At 47.2% G+C, this 19257-nt stretch overlaps 2 long non-coding RNA genes across 2 annotated transcripts in view; both read right to left on the reverse strand.

The window, feature by feature from the left end:
* Window positions 1–355: 355 nt before the first annotated feature.
* LOC146075175 (uncharacterized) lies at window positions 356–3295 on the reverse strand. The gene is made up of 2 exons (XR_014473515.1): window positions 1746–3295; window positions 356–1672 (listed from the first exon to the last, which is right to left on the reverse strand). It is a non-coding gene; the product is annotated as an uncharacterized LOC146075175 (long non-coding RNA).
* A 4233-nt stretch (window positions 3296–7528) lies between these two features.
* Window positions 7529–19257, reverse strand: part of LOC146075176 (uncharacterized) — a 32342-nt gene continuing 20613 nt past the window's right edge. Inside the window, exon 2 of the long non-coding RNA XR_014473516.1 lies at window positions 7529–8845. This is a non-coding gene — a long non-coding RNA (uncharacterized LOC146075176). The remainder of the gene's footprint in view (window positions 8846–19257) is intronic.

A 19257-nucleotide genomic window follows, 5' to 3' on the forward strand; every position in this document is an offset into this window, starting at 1 on the left:
AGTGATCAGGGTGTAAGCCTACTCCATAAGCCCCTCCCATTTGTATGGTCACATCAGTGATCAGGGTGTAAGCCTACTCCATACGCCCCTCCCATTTGTATGGTCACCTCAGTGATCAGGGTGTAAGCCTACTCCATACGCCCCTCCCATTTGTATGGTCACCTCAGTGATCAGGGTGTAAAGCCTACTCCATACGCCCCTCCCATTTGTATGGTCACCTCAGTGATCAGGGTGTAAGCCTACTCCATTTACTTTCCATTACCACCTCTAATCTCATTTACCCACCAGCCCTCACTGCGACCTCCTGACCTTTTGGAGCATTTATTAATATAAATAAAGACAAATTCATACAAAATATATTTAATAAATAAATTCAAACTTTTATTTTAAGTAAAATGTATATATTATTTTTGCTCTGCATTATAAAATAGAGAATACTGGAACAGGATTGTTCCAGAACTCTTACACACTTGTCCTATAAGAGGAACAAGATGGTGGAAGCCACATGACTCATGAAGAGTCATCCATCAGCACTCAGGAGAGGAAAAACCCCCTGTGGGGGAAACCTCTGGGGACCCATGGCTGACGGACTGCCCGTCCCTCTAGGCATTAAGAGACTTTGCAGAGTTTGCCCAAACCACCCACCCACTAACCTTATATAACCCGTCATCCCTTCTGTCACCCCAAATCTGTATTTTAACTTTTTTCCCAGATGATGAAGAACGCACCCGATGGCACCGGGGGGCACGCGCATGTCCAAAGTAATGGGGGGAGAGACAAGGTAGGGGGGAGAGACAGACAAGGTAAAAGGGGCGAGACAGACAAGGTAGGGGGTGAGAGAGACAAGGTAGGGGGAAAGAGACAAGGTAGCTAGCTACCCATTAGTATTAGGACTCCATGTAAGAATCAGCCAGAACCCCTTTAGGACTCGTCTCTGGTGCTATAAGGGGTTAGGGCTGCAATGATATATATAGGACAGCTCTAACTCTGTTTCCTATGTCCCCACCGGGTCTGATCTCTATACACATACACAGACGGCCGTCATGTATGTGCATTAGTCAGTAACCCATTGCCAACAGGCTGCTGGCAACACAGCGGAGGATACAGCGGAGGAGGGGACACCGCTGGTCCTCGCTGGAAAGATACTGTGTGTGATGGTAAATACCAGCGGCATATCCTGTGTATCACATGGACACTAACACAATATGCTGCCAGGATTTAGTATCACTCTTACATGGAGCCCAAACTATGATAAAGCTATAACAACAGTATCAGATAATAACAAAGTAATGGGTACAGCACCGTATACATCTCTCCCACCTCTGCACATTAATAAGTAGGGATCCGTACGGGGACTTGATGCAGCATAGTAGGACACATTTGTGCCTTGCGACACGTCCTAACCGCTCCATACAGGGTTTATCCAGCGCCATCCAGACACCGCCCTTAGGTGTCCCAGGCACAGCCCTAGTGGCTGCTTAGTACTGCCCCCCTAGGTGGGAGATTTGTTATTATCCAATACTGTCCTGTCGGTCAGGTGATCAGTCATATATTACAGTAGTCACGCTCCGAGTCTACCGCCGCATCGTGCTAAACTGCCCTTATCTCTGTCCAGTCACTAACCTTATGTGAGTATGTCCTCCTGCTGGTGAGATGCGCACTGCCCGGAGTTCTGTGAGGTGAATGAGTGAGACAGCCTCAGTATAGCCCTGATTATGACATCACTATGACCTCACAGACCCCACCTGATTGGCCAGTTTGTGGTTTGAGGCCCATTATGACATCACAGCTCCTTTATCTTTTGCATGGCTGATCTGAGGGAAATGTGATTTAACTTCTCACTTTAAATATTACATTCACATCAGAATCTAATGTATTATTTGATGGCAGGATTTCCCTATAAATCTTTGGTAATGTGAGGTTTTATATGAACACAATTTTCACTGTAATTACATTGTATTCTAGCAGGGGTGACCTCCCATCATAACCCATTCCAGGAGAGACAAGATGCTCTCTTTCTGGACATTCATATCAGTGGCAGTTGCAGGGCTGCAGCACAGTCCACAATTCAGATAGGGGAGCCCCACCAACTGCCACCTTAAACACCACAGTCTGGACTCACTGGCAGGTGTGGCTCCCCTTATTGAATTTGTGACATTGGTGCAGTCCCACATCTACAACTACCACTGGCAGCAAGTCCAGGAGCAGAGCATTTTGTCCCTCCTGGAATGGGTCATGTTGGGAGGTATGCGGGATCTACTTTTAGTTCACATATTTAGCAGAGATCTACCATTGTCAATGGGCCTGATTCGGAGGTGGCCCATATACTGATATTTAGTTTTGCTATTCCGCATGCATGAAAGTACCGGAAACCCTTACTGCAGACCCGTAAATCTAACTGTACGATGGCGGGCACAGTTGCACACGGCATTGCTGCCAGTAGAGATGGTAACTGTATATTTCTGTAGATATAAATACATAAGAATCAAGAACTGCACAATCAGCGTGAATCTCAGCCAATCAGCGTGCGCCGTGCGGCCAATGTTTTCAAAACAGAAGCGCTTCCCGCGCCGCCGCATATCGCTAGTTATTTCTTATTCACTGAAGGGACCGCCACCGCCGCCAGCTTTATACTCAGCGCCGCAGGTACCCGCGCAGCAAGGACACCACTGCAGGCTCCTGTCAGAAGCCGGCATGGACCCCCTTTGCACGGGGGGCGAGGGGCGAACTGCCGCCCTCCAGTGGCCGGCCCTGCATACATACATATACACACACATACATATACATACATACATACATACACACACACACACATACATATACATACACACATGCATACATACATACATATATGTATATATATACATACATACATACATACATAGCATCCACCTCTGAACCAGGCTCACAGGCCCTATGCTTCCCACAATAGATTTTGTTTTGCTGACCGCTCTTACACACATAGGGCCACATTCTGCTTGCCTCGCTCGGACACCAATTCATTTGCATAGTGTATCTTAGCCCACTGCGCATGCGTACCATTCGCAAGGCGCATGTGTAGGTTTGGGCAACCGTGCACACTCGCGACCTTACGAGTAGAAATACGCTAGCGAACAAACTCGTGCAGAGTAGTCGTAATGTGGGCGTATGGATTGGCGAGGGCACAACTGGGCGGTAATCGGGGCGTATACTGGGGTGGTGACTACATGTGCTGGGCGGTGGCTTCGCTCCACTGTGAGAGCGCTCGGACTGATTGAGCTTAAAATCATTCGCTCGGTAAAAGTAAAGGCCCCCATACACTATGCGATTTTGGGCCGATTTCATCCGATTTCGGCACTTTGTGCCAATAATCGGGTGAAATCGGCCCAAAATCGTAGGTGTGTGATATCTGATCCGATCCGCGGTCCCGTGCGCATCGGACCGGATCAGGGAGGTCGGACGGTCTGTACATACGATCACGTCCAACCTCCCTGTATGCATATGCTTGCCACCTGACAGGCATATGCATGCAGACACCGGGGGAGCAGTGGGGCGGGCAGCGGGTCCCTGAGCGCCGGCGAGTGCTGCTGACTGACCTGGCCGGGCAGTGTACTTACACATAGCAGCAGCGGGGACGGGACGGGACGCGTAGTGGCGCCGCCCGCCCCCACCACCGCTGCCCGCCCCCACCACCGCCGCCGCTGCCTGCCCCCACCACCGCCGCCGCTGCCCGCCCCCACTACTGCCGCTGCCCGCCCCCACTACTCCTCACCGCCCTGCAGCTCCCCGGGTTTTTTTTTACATGGGATAAATCGCATGCGATTTATCCCATGTAAAAAATGGCACATCAAGTGCCAAATTGTATGTGAGCCTCCCGGGGAGCTGCCGGGCGGCTTGCAGGTAAATTGGGTCAGACTTGTCCCTAGGACAAGTCGGCCTAATGTATAGGGGCCTTAAGTCTTACGCCTTGCAGGACAGCCAAATCTCTGCCCCACATTCGCAGGGGCGATCAACACGGACAATTGCTAAAATACCTACACACAATATACACCCATGCAGCATACACGTTTCTCTACTATTAGTTATATAATCACATATATAAGAATGGTAGATGCTATATGTGATTGGATTACTAATAGTATTACTAATACTGGCCATAGTGACCTTCAAATGAAATTATATTGTTATATTTTATTTTGTATTTGAATTGCTTTGATACCTTTATGTTTATTTTTGGATTACATTTGATTTCTATTTTAGCGCAGTCTGTCTTTTTCTCTCTTTGTGATCTTTCTATATGTGGTCCAAGTACCCGCATCTGACTGCTGACTGAACAGAATATTTGTGATTGCTCATAATTTGTTACACCGTGGTCCGACAGCGCACAGCCATTTTCTTCTGTTATAGGATCTATTAGTCAGCCAGCGACTGATAACCAGGACACAAGCACGGAACCACTCTGGTATTGTATCATATTAACGGAGCAGGCGGCAGCTGTACTACAGCAGCATCAGCCTGCAGCCACTGTACCACCCATATCAGACAATTACACCCGACACACTACATTCAGGAGTCGGTCAGGATGTACTTGGTGCTGTTAGGAGCCTCTGTGCTGGTACAGAGCGGTAAGCCCAGCATATGTGGGTGTGGGGCCATACTGATATATAGCAGCTGCAGAGGGCTCTTCACAGCACTCCGGTGCCGTCATGACATCAGGGGCACTACCGGGAGCTGGCATTCTGAAACGTCAGATGTTCAAGTTCACGTGTATTTTGTTAATTTGGCTGTGATCTACCAGCGGATGCCCCAAGATCTACTGGTAGATCAGGATCTACCTTTTGGCCAGGTCTGCCCTACAGCATCACAGAAACTTGAGGTTGATCTCAGTCGAACCCAAATCGCTGGGCCTTCAATCTGATACCTGGTCCACATGGGTTCATTGGTTCTAGAGATATTGCAGGTAAAACTTTTTTTTTTTTTCATTTCTGAAATGTAATTTCATGGCTGTTCATGTTGTTTGAGGGCAGATTTCTCTGGAACCAAACGGGCCAGTTTCACTGGACCAAAATCATCTGAAGGCTACATGTAAATGGGTCAGTTGGTTCCGAAGATTTAGCTGGTTGTTTAAAGGGGGGCGGGGGTGGTTTTCTCTCCCCCTCACACCAGAAAATGCAGGGACTAGGCTTGTGTAAAAGGGGCCAGTCCGAGAATGTCCCTGCAAGATCCTGGGACCATATTCGCTGCATTTTCTGGTATATAAGGGGTATTATTTCAAATAGCCGGGACATGCAGTGCTCTAAATACAGCCGGGCAGCCCCCTGTTCTCTGCCCGGCTGTTAATGGCTGTCATTTCTGCCTGGCGGCGACTGTCCCCCAGTTACCGCGAGCATGTATTCCCCCTTGGCAATGAGCATGTAATCCCACATGGCAATGAGCATGGAACCCCTGGCAATGAGCATGTAGGTATTCAACACTTATGTAGCATAATTTTTAATAGGCATTATGGTGTTTGGCATAATACGTAATGGAGATTATGGTGTGCGGCTTAACATGTAATGAGCATTATGGTGTAAATTTTTAATGTGCGCCTTTTCGCGCGCAATGCCCCTATTTATGAAGCATATTGTGCATTATTGCTCAATCTGTTTGGTATAGTGCAGGCATGTCCAAACTATGGCCCTCCAGCTGTGAAACTACAAGTCCCATCATGCATTGCCACAGTTTTGCAATTAGGGAATGTCAAGGCATGCTGGGACATGTAGTTTCACAACAGCTGGAGGACCACTGTTTGGACATGCCTGGTATAGTGTGTATTTTGGCTCAATCCATGTGGCAAAATGTGAATTTTGCCTTAATCTGTGTGGCATATCGTGAATTTTTGCTCAATCGGTGTGAATTTTGTCTCATTCCATGTGGCATAATGTGTAAGAAGCAAGTACAGTATAAGGGGTTACTATTGTGTTGCATGATTTGTATAAGGGGTATATGGTGTGGTAAACTTAGGTTACCACATAAAAGGTGCTGACATACTGTCTACCAAGTTTCGGCTTTCAGTATTTTTTTATGACTGGAGTGCCGCCTCACCCCTCAAGTATCTTAGGACATCGGCGTCCTGCGGGTGCACCTTTGGAGTGCACCCGCCAATATATCTCCCTGCATTTTTCTTATGCCAGCCCCCTGCGTTTTCCAGGCATATATAATTATTTGAAAGTATTTACACAAATAGAGACACACCCATGAGCAGACCACCCAACCAGAACACTGGTAACGTCCCCCACATTATTAGATGCTAGCCGCAACCCCTATTATTGCGCATAATAGGCCCTTGATAATTTTCAGTTCCAGGCCCATTTAGACCTTAATCTGGCTCTGGCAAAGGGGGGTGATCCCCGTCCCCCCCTTGTCAGGATTTCGGCCTTCTGAACGCCGGGATCCCGACCGCCGGGATTCAATACTGAATCCCTGCATTTTACTCTGTTCACATACCCTCAGCGAACTGCCAATATTGCCGGTTCGCTGACCTCACCCAGGGGCGTGGCAGAGCATCATCGGGGGAGGTGGAGGAGGCAACGCTTAGTGCTGGCGCTGCTCCAAGCACTGCCTCCTCCATTGGTGTGAACGGGAAACAAGTCACTCGACCTTATTAACCTGTTCACACCGCAAAGCAACACAGCAACGAACCAGTAAGAACCCTTCTTTTTTACTGGTTCATATTGCAGTGTTGCTTTGCAGGACCCAGTAACCCCTTTCACATCGCACCAATTACCGGGTCGAACCGGCAAGAAACCGGCATGAACCTGGTAATCACAGTAGGTGCGATGGGAAAGGGGTATAGGTTGCTTTTTATTTTACCCTTGTATGTTCTATTGTCATGTATTGCTAATTGCACATTTTAACCTACGTAGTGCGTCCAAGATGGCCGCCTCGCCTGGGACTCTCCTGTGTAGAAAGAGCCGTGACTGGTTCTGTTAATTATGCAATGATCTCTCCTAATCCCAATGTGCGTAAGAGGAATAATCCTTGGCATCGATAACACAAAATGTCTGTCACACCTTTGTATTTTATTCATTGTTTCTGAATTCTCTGAAAACCTAAACTTCTGTAATATGTTCATGTTATCTGTAACGTGTCCTGTGCCGAACTGGAGAAAAATACTGTAGAAATATAATTCTTCTTCTTCTTCTTCTTCTTCTTCTTCTTCTTCTTCCTTTGTTAAATCTTGTTTTTATTTGTATATATATGGTCACCTCAGTGATCAGGGTGTAAGCCTACTCCATACGCCCCTCCCATTTGTATGGTCACCTCAGTGATCAGGGTGTAAGCCTACTCCATACGCCCCTCCCATTTGTATGGTCACCTCAGTGATCAGGGTGTAAGCCTACTCCATACGCCCCTCCCATTTGTATGGTCACCTCAGTGATCAGGGTGTAAGCCTACTCCATTTACTTTCCATTACCACCTCTAATCTCATTTACCCACCAGCCCTCACTGCGACCTCCTGACCTTTTGGAGCATTTATTAATATAAATAAAGACAAATTCATACAAAATATATTTAATAAATAAATTCAAACTTTTATTTTAAGTAAAATGTATATATTATTTTTGCTCTGCATTATAAAATAGAGAATACTGGAACAGGATTGTTCCAGAACTCTTACACACTTGTCCTATAAGAGGAACAAGATGGTGGAAGCCACATGACTCATGAAGAGTCATCCATCAGCACTCAGGAGAGGAAAAACCCCCTGTGGGGGAAACCTCTGGGGACCCATGGCTGACGGACTGCCCGTCCCTCTAGGCATTAAGAGACTTTGCAGAGTTTGCCCAAACCACCCACCCACTAACCTTATATAACCCGTCATCCCTTCTGTCACCCCAAATCTGTATTTTAACTTTTTTCCCAGATGATGAAGAACGCACCCGATGGCACCGGGGGGCACGCGCATGTCCAAAGTAATGGGGGGAGAGACAAGGTAGGGGGGAGAGACAGACAAGGTAAAAGGGGCGAGACAGACAAGGTAGGGGGTGAGAGAGACAAGGTAGGGGGAAAGAGACAAGGTAGCTAGCTACCCATTAGTATTAGGACTCCATGTAAGAATCAGCCAGAACCCCTTTAGGACTCGTCTCTGGTGCTATAAGGGGTTAGGGCTGCAATGATATATATAGGACAGCTCTAACTCTGTTTCCTATGTCCCCACCGGGTCTGATCTCTATACACATACACAGACGGCCGTCATGTATGTGCATTAGTCAGTAACCCATTGCCAACAGGCTGCTGGCAACACAGCGGAGGATACAGCGGAGGAGGGGACACCGCTGGTCCTCGCTGGAAAGATACTGTGTGTGATGGTAAATACCAGCGGCATATCCTGTGTATCACATGGACACTAACACAATATGCTGCCAGGATTTAGTATCACTCTTACATGGAGCCCAAACTATGATAAAGCTATAACAACAGTATCAGATAATAACAAAGTAATGGGTACAGCACCGTATACATCTCTCCCACCTCTGCACATTAATAAGTAGGGATCCGTACGGGGACTTGATGCAGCATAGTAGGACACATTTGTGCCTTGCGACACGTCCTAACCGCTCCATACAGGGTTTATCCAGCGCCATCCAGACACCGCCCTTAGGTGTCCCAGGCACAGCCCTAGTGGCTGCTTAGTACTGCCCCCCTAGGTGGGAGATTTGTTATTATCCAATACTGTCCTGTCGGTCAGGTGATCAGTCATATATTACAGTAGTCACGCTCCGAGTCTACCGCCGCATCGTGCTAAACTGCCCTTATCTCTGTCCAGTCACTAACCTTATGTGAGTATGTCCTCCTGCTGGTGAGATGCGCACTGCCCGGAGTTCTGTGAGGTGAATGAGTGAGACAGCCTCAGTATAGCCCTGATTATGACATCACTATGACCTCACAGACCCCACCTGATTGGCCAGTTTGTGGTTTGAGGCCCATTATGACATCACAGCTCCTTTATCTTTTGCATGGCTGATCTGAGGGAAATGTGATTTAACTTCTCACTTTAAATATTACATTCACATCAGAATCTAATGTATTATTTGATGGCAGGATTTCCCTATAAATCTTTGGTAATGTGAGGTTTTATATGAACACAATTTTCACTGTAATTACATTGTATTCTAGCAGGGGTGACCTCCCATCATAACCCATTCCAGGAGAGACAAGATGCTCTCTTTCTGGACATTCATATCAGTGGCAGTTGCAGGGCTGCAGCACAGTCCACAATTCAGATAGGGGAGCCCCACCAACTGCCACCTTAAACACCACAGTCTGGACTCACTGGCAGGTGTGGCTCCCCTTATTGAATTTGTGACATTGGTGCAGTCCCACATCTACAACTACCACTGGCAGCAAGTCCAGGAGCAGAGCATTTTGTCCCTCCTGGAATGGGTCATGTTGGGAGGTATGCGGGATCTACTTTTAGTTCACATATTTAGCAGAGATCTACCATTGTCAATGGGCCTGATTCGGAGGTGGCCCATATACTGATATTTAGTTTTGCTATTCCGCATGCATGAAAGTACCGGAAACCCTTACTGCAGACCCGTAAATCTAACTGTACGATGGCGGGCACAGTTGCACACGGCATTGCTGCCAGTAGAGATGGTAACTGTATATTTCTGTAGATATAAATACATAAGAATCAAGAACTGCACAATCAGCGTGAATCTCAGCCAATCAGCGTGCGCCGTGCGGCCAATGTTTTCAAAACAGAAGCGCTTCCCGCGCCGCCGCATATCGCTAGTTATTTCTTATTCACTGAAGGGACCGCCACCGCCGCCAGCTTTATACTCAGCGCCGCAGGTACCCGCGCAGCAAGGACACCACTGCAGGCTCCTGTCAGAAGCCGGCATGGACCCCCTTTGCACGGGGGGCGAGGGGCGAACTGCCGCCCTCCAGTGGCCGGCCCTGCATACATACATATACACACACATACATATACATACATACATACATACACACACACACACATACATATACATACACACATGCATACATACATACATATATGTATATATATACATACATACATACATACATAGCATCCACCTCTGAACCAGGCTCACAGGCCCTATGCTTCCCACAATAGATTTTGTTTTGCTGACCGCTCTTACACACATAGGGCCACATTCTGCTTGCCTCGCTCGGACACCAATTCATTTGCATAGTGTATCTTAGCCCACTGCGCATGCGTACCATTCGCAAGGCGCATGTGTAGGTTTGGGCAACCGTGCACACTCGCGACCTTACGAGTAGAAATACGCTAGCGAACAAACTCGTGCAGAGTAGTCGTAATGTGGGCGTATGGATTGGCGAGGGCACAACTGGGCGGTAATCGGGGCGTATACTGGGGTGGTGCCTACATGTGCTGGGCGGTGGCTTCGCTCCACTGTGAGAGCGCTCGGACTGATTGAGCTTAAAATCATTCGCTCGGTAAAAGTAAAGGCCCCCATACACTATGCGATTTTGGGCCGATTTCATCCGATTTCGGCACTTTGTGCCGATAATCGGGTGAAATCGGCCCAAAATCGTAGGTGTGTGATATCTGATCCGATCCGCGGTCCCGTGCGCATCGGACCGGATCAGGGAGGTCGGACGGTCTGTACATACGATCACGTCCAACCTCCCTGTATGCATATGCTTGCCACCTGACAGGCATATGCATGCAGACACCGGGGGAGCAGTGGGGCGGGCAGCGGGTCCCTGAGCGCCGGCGAGTGCTGCTGACTGACCTGGCCGGGCAGTGTACTTACACATAGCAGCAGCGGGGACGGGACGGGACGCGTAGTGGCGCCGCCCGCCCCCACCACCGCTACCCGCCCCCACCACCGCCGCCGCTGCCTGCCCCCACCACCGCCGCCGCTGCCCGCCCCCACTACTGCCGCTGCCCGCCCCCACTACTCCTCACCGCCCTGCAGCTCCCCGGGTTTTTTTTTACATGGGATAAATCGCATGCGATTTATCCCATGTAAAAAATGGCACATCAAGTGCCAAATTGTATGTGAGCCTCCCGGGGAGCTGCCGGGCGGCTTGCAGGTAAATTGGGTCAGACTTGTCCCTAGGACAAGTCGGCCTAATGTATAGGGGCCTTAAGTCTTACGCCTTGCAGGACAGCCAAATCTCTGCCCCACATTCGCAGGGGCGATCAACACGGACAATTGCTAAAATACCTACACACAATATACACCCATGCAGCATACACGTTTCTCTACTATTAGTTATATAATCACATATATAAGAATGGTAGATGCTATATGTGATTGGATTACTAATAGTATTACTAATACTGGCCATAGTGACCTTCAAATGAAATTATATTGTTATATTTTATTTTGTATTTGAATTGCTTTGATACCTTTATGTTTATTTTTGGATTACATTTGATTTCTATTTTAGCGCAGTCTGTCTTTTTCTCTCTTTGTGATCTTTCTATATGTGGTCCAAGTACCCGCATCTGACTGCTGACTGAACAGAATATTTGTGATTGCTCATAATTTGTTACACCGTGGTCCGACAGCCATTTTCTTCTGTTATAGGATCTATTAGTCAGCCAGCGACTGATAACCAGGACACAAGCACGGAACCACTCTGGTATTGTATCATATTAACGGAGCAGGCGGCAGCTGTACTACAGCAGCATCAGCCTGCAGCCACTGTACCACCCATATCAGACAATTACACCCGACACACTACATTCAGGAGTCGGTCAGGATGTACTTGGTGCTGTTAGGAGCCTCTGTGCTGGTACAGAGCGGTAAGCCCAGCATATGTGGGTGTGGGGCCATACTGATATATAGCAGCTGCAGAGGGCTCTTCACAGCACTCCGGTGCCGTCATGACATCAGGGGCACTACCGGGAGCTGGCATTCTGAAACGTCAGATGTTCAAGTTCACGTGTATTTTGTTAATTTGGCTGTGATCTACCAGCGGATGCCCCAAGATCTACTGGTAGATCAGGATCTACCTTTTGGCCAGGTCTGCCCTACAGCATCACAGAAACTTGAGGTTGATCTCAGTCGAACCCAAATCGCTGGGCCTTCAATCTGATACCTGGTCCACATGGGTTCATTGGTTCTAGAGATATTGCAGGTAAAACCTTTTTTTTTTTTCATTTCTGAAATGTAATTTCATGGCTGTTCATGTTGTTTGAGGGCAGATTTCTCTGGAACCAAACGGGCCAGTTTCACTGGACCAAAATCATCTGAAGGCTACATGTAAATGGGTCAGTTGGTTCCGAAGATTTAGCTGGTTGTTTAAAGGGGGGCGGGGGTGGTTTTCTCTCCCCCTCACACCAGAAAATGCAGGGACTAGGCTTGTGTAAAAGGGGCCAGTCCGAGAATGTCCCTGCAAGATCCTGGGACCATATTCGCTGCATTTTCTGGTATATAAGGGGTATTATTTCAAATAGCCGGGACATGCAGTGCTCTAAATACAGCCGGGCAGCCCCCTGTTCTCTGCCCGGCTGTTAATGGCTGTCATTTCTGCCTGGCGGCGACTGTCCCCCAGTTACCGCGAGCATGTATTCCCCCTTGGCAATGAGCATGTAATCCCACATGGCAATGAGCATGGAACCCCTGGCAATGAGCATGTAGGTATTCAACACTTATGTAGCATAATTTTTAATAGGCATTATGGTGTTTGGCATAATACGTAATGGAGATTATGGTGTGCGGCTTAACATGTAATGAGCATTATGGTGTAAATTTTTAATGTGCGCCTTTTCGCGCGCAATGCCCCTATTTATGAAGCATATTGTGCATTATTGCTCAATCTGTTTGGTATAGTGCAGGCATGTCCAAACTATGGCCCTCCAGCTGTGAAACTACAAGTCCCATCATGCATTGCCACAGTTTTGCAATTAGGGAATGTCAAGGCATGCTGGGACATGTAGTTTCACAACAGCTGGAGGACCACTGTTTGGACATGCCTGGTATAGTGTGTATTTTGGCTCAATCCATGTGGCAAAATGTGAATTTTGCCTTAATCTGTGTGGCATATCGTGAATTTTTGCTCAATCGGTGTGAATTTTGTCTCATTCCATGTGGCATAATGTGTAAGAAGCAAGTTCAGCATAAGGTGGTTACTATTGTGTTGCATGATTTGTATAAGGGGTATATGGTGTGGTAAACTTAGGTTACCACATAAAAGGTGCTGACATACTGTCTACCAAGTTTCGGCTTTCAGTATTTTTTTATGACTGGAGTGCCGCCTCACCCCTCAAGTATCTTAGGACATCGGCGTCCTGCGGGTGCACCTTTGGAGTGCACCCGCCAATATATCTCCCTGCATTTTTCTTATGCCAGCCCCCTGCGTTTTCCAGGCATATATAATTATTTGAAAGTATTTACACAAATAGAGACACACCCATGAGCAGACCACCCAACCAGAACACTGGTAACGTCCCCCACATTATTAGATGCTAGCCGCAACCCCTATTATTGCGCATAATAGGCCCTTGATAATTTTCAGTTCCAGGCCCATTTAGACCTTAATCTGGCTCTGCACATAAAGCCAACAACGTAATGCCCAATAAACATAATACCACACACCATAATGCCCATTACACATAATGCCAATGCCATCATGCCACACACCATAATGCCAATTAAACATAATGCCACACACCGTAATGCCAATTAAACATAATGCCACACACCATAATGCCCATTACACATAACGCCAACAACGTAATGCCCAATAAACATAATGCCACACACCTTAATACCCATTACACATAATACCACACACCGTTATGCCCAATACACATAAAGGCAACAACGTAATGCCCAATAACCATAATACCACACAGCATAATACCCATTACACATAATACCACACAGCATAATACCCATTACACATAATGCCAATGCCATAATGCCACACACCGTAATGCCACACACCGTAATGCCCATTACACATAATGCCAACAACGTAATGCCCAATAAACACACTACGTCACACCGTAATGCCCATTACACATAATGATGCCTATTACATATTTTACCAAATAACTGCTGCTTACCTACATGCTCACTGTCAGACATAAGAATACCCACATTTATTTCTGCAAAACTAATGCAGCAAATTAAATATTTTACATTTGCAAGAGAACAAAACAAAAAATATTAGCATTAGGTCGGGAAAGGGGGGTGGGGAGGTTAGGCTCAATGGGGGAACTTAGAGGTAGGCTGTGGGAGGGGGAAGGTTAGGGTAACAGTGGTTTCGGGTTAGTTACTTAGAAGGTGGGGTTAGGGTTAGTCTGCAGTGTGGATATGTTTCGGTGCTGGGGCACGGGGATTAGAGTAGTGGGGACAGATAGTATTAGGCTACTAGGGCAGGGCTAGGCAGCAGGAAGTGAGGGAGGGTAAAGGGGGAGGATAAGTACAGTATACCTACCTGACAGCTGTCAGGATTCCCTCTATTGGGATACCAGCATTGTATTCTGACGACCAGTATATATACACTATTGTAGGATTAGAATGTGTGGCCAGCATGATTTAAAAAAAAAAAAATCAACCAAACCAACAAAAACAACCATAAAATACACCAATAAAATAAAAAAAATTATACTAATTACATGCCAGTAGTATTTATATGCGCCCGAAAAGGTAGAGTGTTATACACAGAAGTCACACAATATACAGTACAGATGCTTGACAAAAGCACATTACAGCACTGGTAATGCTATTTGCACTGGAGTGATGCCATTTGAGATATATATATACTGTATATATGGGGGGGATGACTGGCACGCCGTAATCCAATAAGTCCCACTGACCGGGGTGCAGCTGCCAAGAAAATGGATACAGGGGGGGTGGGCGGCACTCACGCGGGTTTTCTCAAATAAAGCACTACCAGACGGGTAATGAAGTCGACGTTTCGGACGTCACTCCTTGATAAAGGTCGACTTCATTACCCGTCTGGTAGTGCTTTATTTGAGAAAACCCGCGTGAGTGCCGCCCACCCCCCCCTGTATATATATATATATATATATATATATATATATATATATATATATATATATATTATACACAGTATAATAAAATGGGTGGATGAAAATCCCCCCCCCCCCCCAAAAAAAAATAATAATAATAGTAAACCCCCCCCCCCCCCCCCAAAAAAAAAAAACACAACAGATATCTAGAGAGAGGGAGAGAGAGAGAGACAGAGACAGCGGAAGGCAGAGAGAGAGAGAGATACTTGACAGGCCAGCACTCAATGGATCAGGAAAGTAACTGGCGGGGTGCTCAGTAATTAGCAATGTAGCCTTCTAGTTTCCAGCAGCACTCCCACGGACTTGCACCAGCGTTAATCTCCGTGTCCGAGTGATATATTGTGCAAGTCTGTGGGAGTGCTGCTGGAAACTAGAAGTTCTGAAGTTCATACATGACTATATATATATACATTTAGCATGCAAGTTCTTGCCTGGGCTCTGCCTCGGTCTGTTGCTGATCGGTGTAGGGGCCGTCTGTGGTGATGAAGCTGCACTGCAGCAGCTACTTATTAATGGTACCGGTGCTGCGCTGTGTCAACAGCGTGGTAGGGTCGAAAACTGTGCGCCGCACAGGAAGAAAGTGTGTGGGCGGGCCGAGGTGTGGGAGGCAGCGCTGCAGCGCCGGCACCCCCGTGCGCACGCCTATGCTGGCTACACTGACAGACACTAGAGGTATGGCAGTACCTCTAGTGTCTGTCTCCTCCAAGGCGGCAGCCATTTTTGGAGGGTCCGTCCCCTTGCAGAAGAGAAGGCTGTCTGCGCGGCTGGACTCGGAGGCGGCGACGGCTGCGGCAGCTGGGGTGCGCAAGATGCACACAGCCGGCCGAGTCCTAGCCAGTATCTACCGGCCCGGGGGGCATGTGGCACTCTGCCCCCCGGCCCAGCCCGCCCCTGCCTCCCACTGCCTTATGTTGTCACCCTCTGCCTCTCCCTGTCACCCACTGGTCCCGCCTGCCTGTGCATCGTGAGAAGGTCGTCGTAGTGTGTACCCTACATTAGTCTGATACCACTTTCACACTGCCTAAAGGTTTAAAAAATACGGCATTTTAAAACGGTATTTAATATGGGTCTGAGCCTTGACATTGCAGTAGATTACCGTTTTAAATACCATTTAAATACCATTCACATCAGTCAACCCGTTTTGATCCTCTCAACACATTTCAAGGCAGAATGCAGGGGACAGCCTATCACAGGTCTGTAGTCTGTTGTTTTTTTGCTAAATACCATTTCAGAGCCATTCTCACTGCATAAAAAACGTCTCTGAAACATGTAGGACTCTGCTTTTTAAATGTTTTGAAATACCGGTTATCTTTAACCGGTAAATGAACTCTTGCACTTTCCCACTGCAGCCTTAAACGTGTTGAAATGTTAAAAAAAGGCAATATACCGTTTTACAAGTGCAGCGTGAAAGGGGTATAAGTGTATCGAAGAAGTTGGTTTTTAAAAAAATCACGAAAAACTCGACGCATGGAGTGATATAATGCAGTATCCAATCAGCTTTAACTCTCATTTTACAGGTTGTATTTTAAAAAATCAGAAGAAGCTATGTGGTTAGTGCTTTATTTAACTACAATTATCTATCTTCGGTATCCGGACTATTTGTCTACAACAAGAAGATAGACAGCCATTAGGTCGACACCATTAGTTCGACAACTCAATAAGTCAACATGCTTTTAGGTTGACATACCATTAGGTCGACATGCCATTAGGTCGACACTGCCATTAGGTCGACATGGTTTTTTTCACAGTTTTTTTGAACCGACATGTGCCGACAGGCAGTATTTCATGCCCTACTATCCACTACGGCGTGGAGTTAGATTATAATCGCGAGCGAAGCGGTTCACTTCAAACTGTGTCCATGTCGACTGTGTCGACATTTTTTGTAAAAAAACAGTGAAAAAAACCATGTCGACATTTTGACTGTCGACCTAGACACTGTCTACCTAATGGCAGTGTTGACCTAATGGCATGTCGACCTAATGGCATGTCGACCTAATGGCATGTCGACCTATTGAGTTGTTGAACTAATGGTGTCGATCTAATGGCTGTCTATCTTCTTGTTGTAGACAAATGGTCCCGCATCCGAAGCCACTGCTGGGAGATGTTCTCATCTCCCAGCGGCGCCCTGGCCCCGCCTCCCACTGACATCACCGCCCAGCTTTATGCTGGGTCAGATTTCTAATGGGAAAGCATTTGGTGTAATGGTTAGCATTACTGCCTCACAGCGCTGAGGTCATGGGCTCAACACCCACCATGGCCCTAACTGTGCAGAGTTTGTATATTCTCCCCGGGTTTCCCCCGGGTACTCTGGTTTCCTCCCACAATCCAAAAATATACTGGTAGGTTAATTGGCTTCCAACAAAAATTAACCCTATAATGTCTGTGCGTGCTTGTGCATGTGGTAGGGAATATAGATTGTAAGCTCCACTGGGGCAGGGACTGATGTGAATGTTCAACTATACTCTGGAAAGCGCTGCGGAATATGTGTGCGCTATATAAGAAACTGTTAATAAATAAATAATTTGCAAGCCAGGTTGCACCCGAGTACAACATTTTGGGTGCGACCCAGTGGAAAAGGGGAATAATGCTGCCCATACACGCCCCGATACGGGCGTGCTTAATTAGCACGGATCACATCGCATTGCATTGTCTGTGCACATGTTGTGCAAGCACATACTTTCTGTACTGTGCGATGAGGTGCAGCGGGAGCGCGCACCTCAAAGCACACATCGGGACAGCCCGCATCGCAGCGTGTATGGGCTGCTTAAGTGAGCACATTCCCATCATTAGCAAGTATTATTACACAATCACAAAGCTATCTTATCACATGCTGATTATAATGTGATTAGCTTATCTTATTACTGTCATGAAACCTGTCAATGATTTGATGTGATTAGTAGGACACACACACACAAAGGCTTCTGAAGTGAATCTCTGAGTATTAATAAAACCATTGGTGGATATTCTAAAGCCTCACTATATTTTAGTAGGTAATAATGCTTGTGAGATGGTAGCGACAATTTTAGACAAAAAAAATGTATAAAATAAGTTAAAATAATGTGATTCTGATTTGTTATGCTTAGAATATTAGTGTGTTTTTTTGGTACTCTTTACCTAGATGGGCGCCAGCGATTGAAATCGCGGGCGTCGGGGGAAAAAATCGCGGTCATCGCGGGCATCGCGGGTAAATCGGGATGGCCGCGATGCCCGCGATGACCGCGATTTTCCCATAGGGAACAATGTTAAAAAGGCTGATTGACCGCGATTTTACTGTTAAATGCCTCAATGGACCCGATTTGGCCATAGGAATCAATGTTAAATGGGCCACAGAGCCCAAATAGGCACAATTAACCCTTAAATGTCCCCCCCAATTTTTAACGCCACCCCACGATCCACGCCAACCCGAAGCGTGGCGAGCGCAGCGAGCCCGCGAGGGGCGGCGGTACGCGTCCTCCGACCTTTTCATGCCCTACTATCCACTAGGGCGTGGAGTGAGAATAGAATAGTGTGGCGAGCGCAGCGAGCCACCGAGCCCGAAGCGTGGCGAGCCCCGCGAGGGGACGCGGATACCTTCACAGGTAGACGCGTCCCCTCGCGGGCTTCACAGGTGTCCGCGTCGCCACGGACACCTGTGAAGCCTGCGAGGGGACGCGTATAACTGTGAAGGTATCCGCGTCCGCTCGCCACGCTTCGGGCTCGGTGGCTCGCTGCGCTCGCCACACTATTCTATTCTCACTCCACGCCCTAGTGGATAGTAGGGCATGAAAAGGTCGGACATAAATGTACCCGCGATGACCGCGACGGGCGCCCAACTAAGTAAAGAGTACCGTTTTTTTAAAACTTCAGTTTCGTATATAATGCAGTGCAGAATTATTTGTACTGAATTCGACTATAAAATGAGCAAGTACTGCCACCTGCTGTTAAAGTAGTAGTATTTCGTTTTAATCCTGTTCCCTACTGAGGAGCCCATGTAGAATTAGACTTGGTGCCTATACACACACCAATTTTGTGTGCTGTGCTTTTTGTACTTCAAGCTGCCATGCGATTTTGGCACTTGAAGTGGATGCGATGCGATGTACTGTACTTTGCGGGTACGATGCGGTGAGATGCGATTTTAGCCACTTTTTTTTTTAAGTTAATAGGTACTCATCGCATCGCATGTACTCCTGTACTGATGCGACGCAATGCAATGAAGCACAAAAAGTACCTTTGCCTGCAGATACTTTTTGTGCTTAACAAAATTGTAC

Source organism: Crinia signifera, chromosome 4, assembly GCF_055691185.1.
Source record: "Crinia signifera chromosome 4, ASM5569118v1, whole genome shotgun sequence".
Lineage (NCBI taxonomy): Eukaryota > Metazoa > Chordata > Amphibia > Anura > Myobatrachidae > Crinia > Crinia signifera.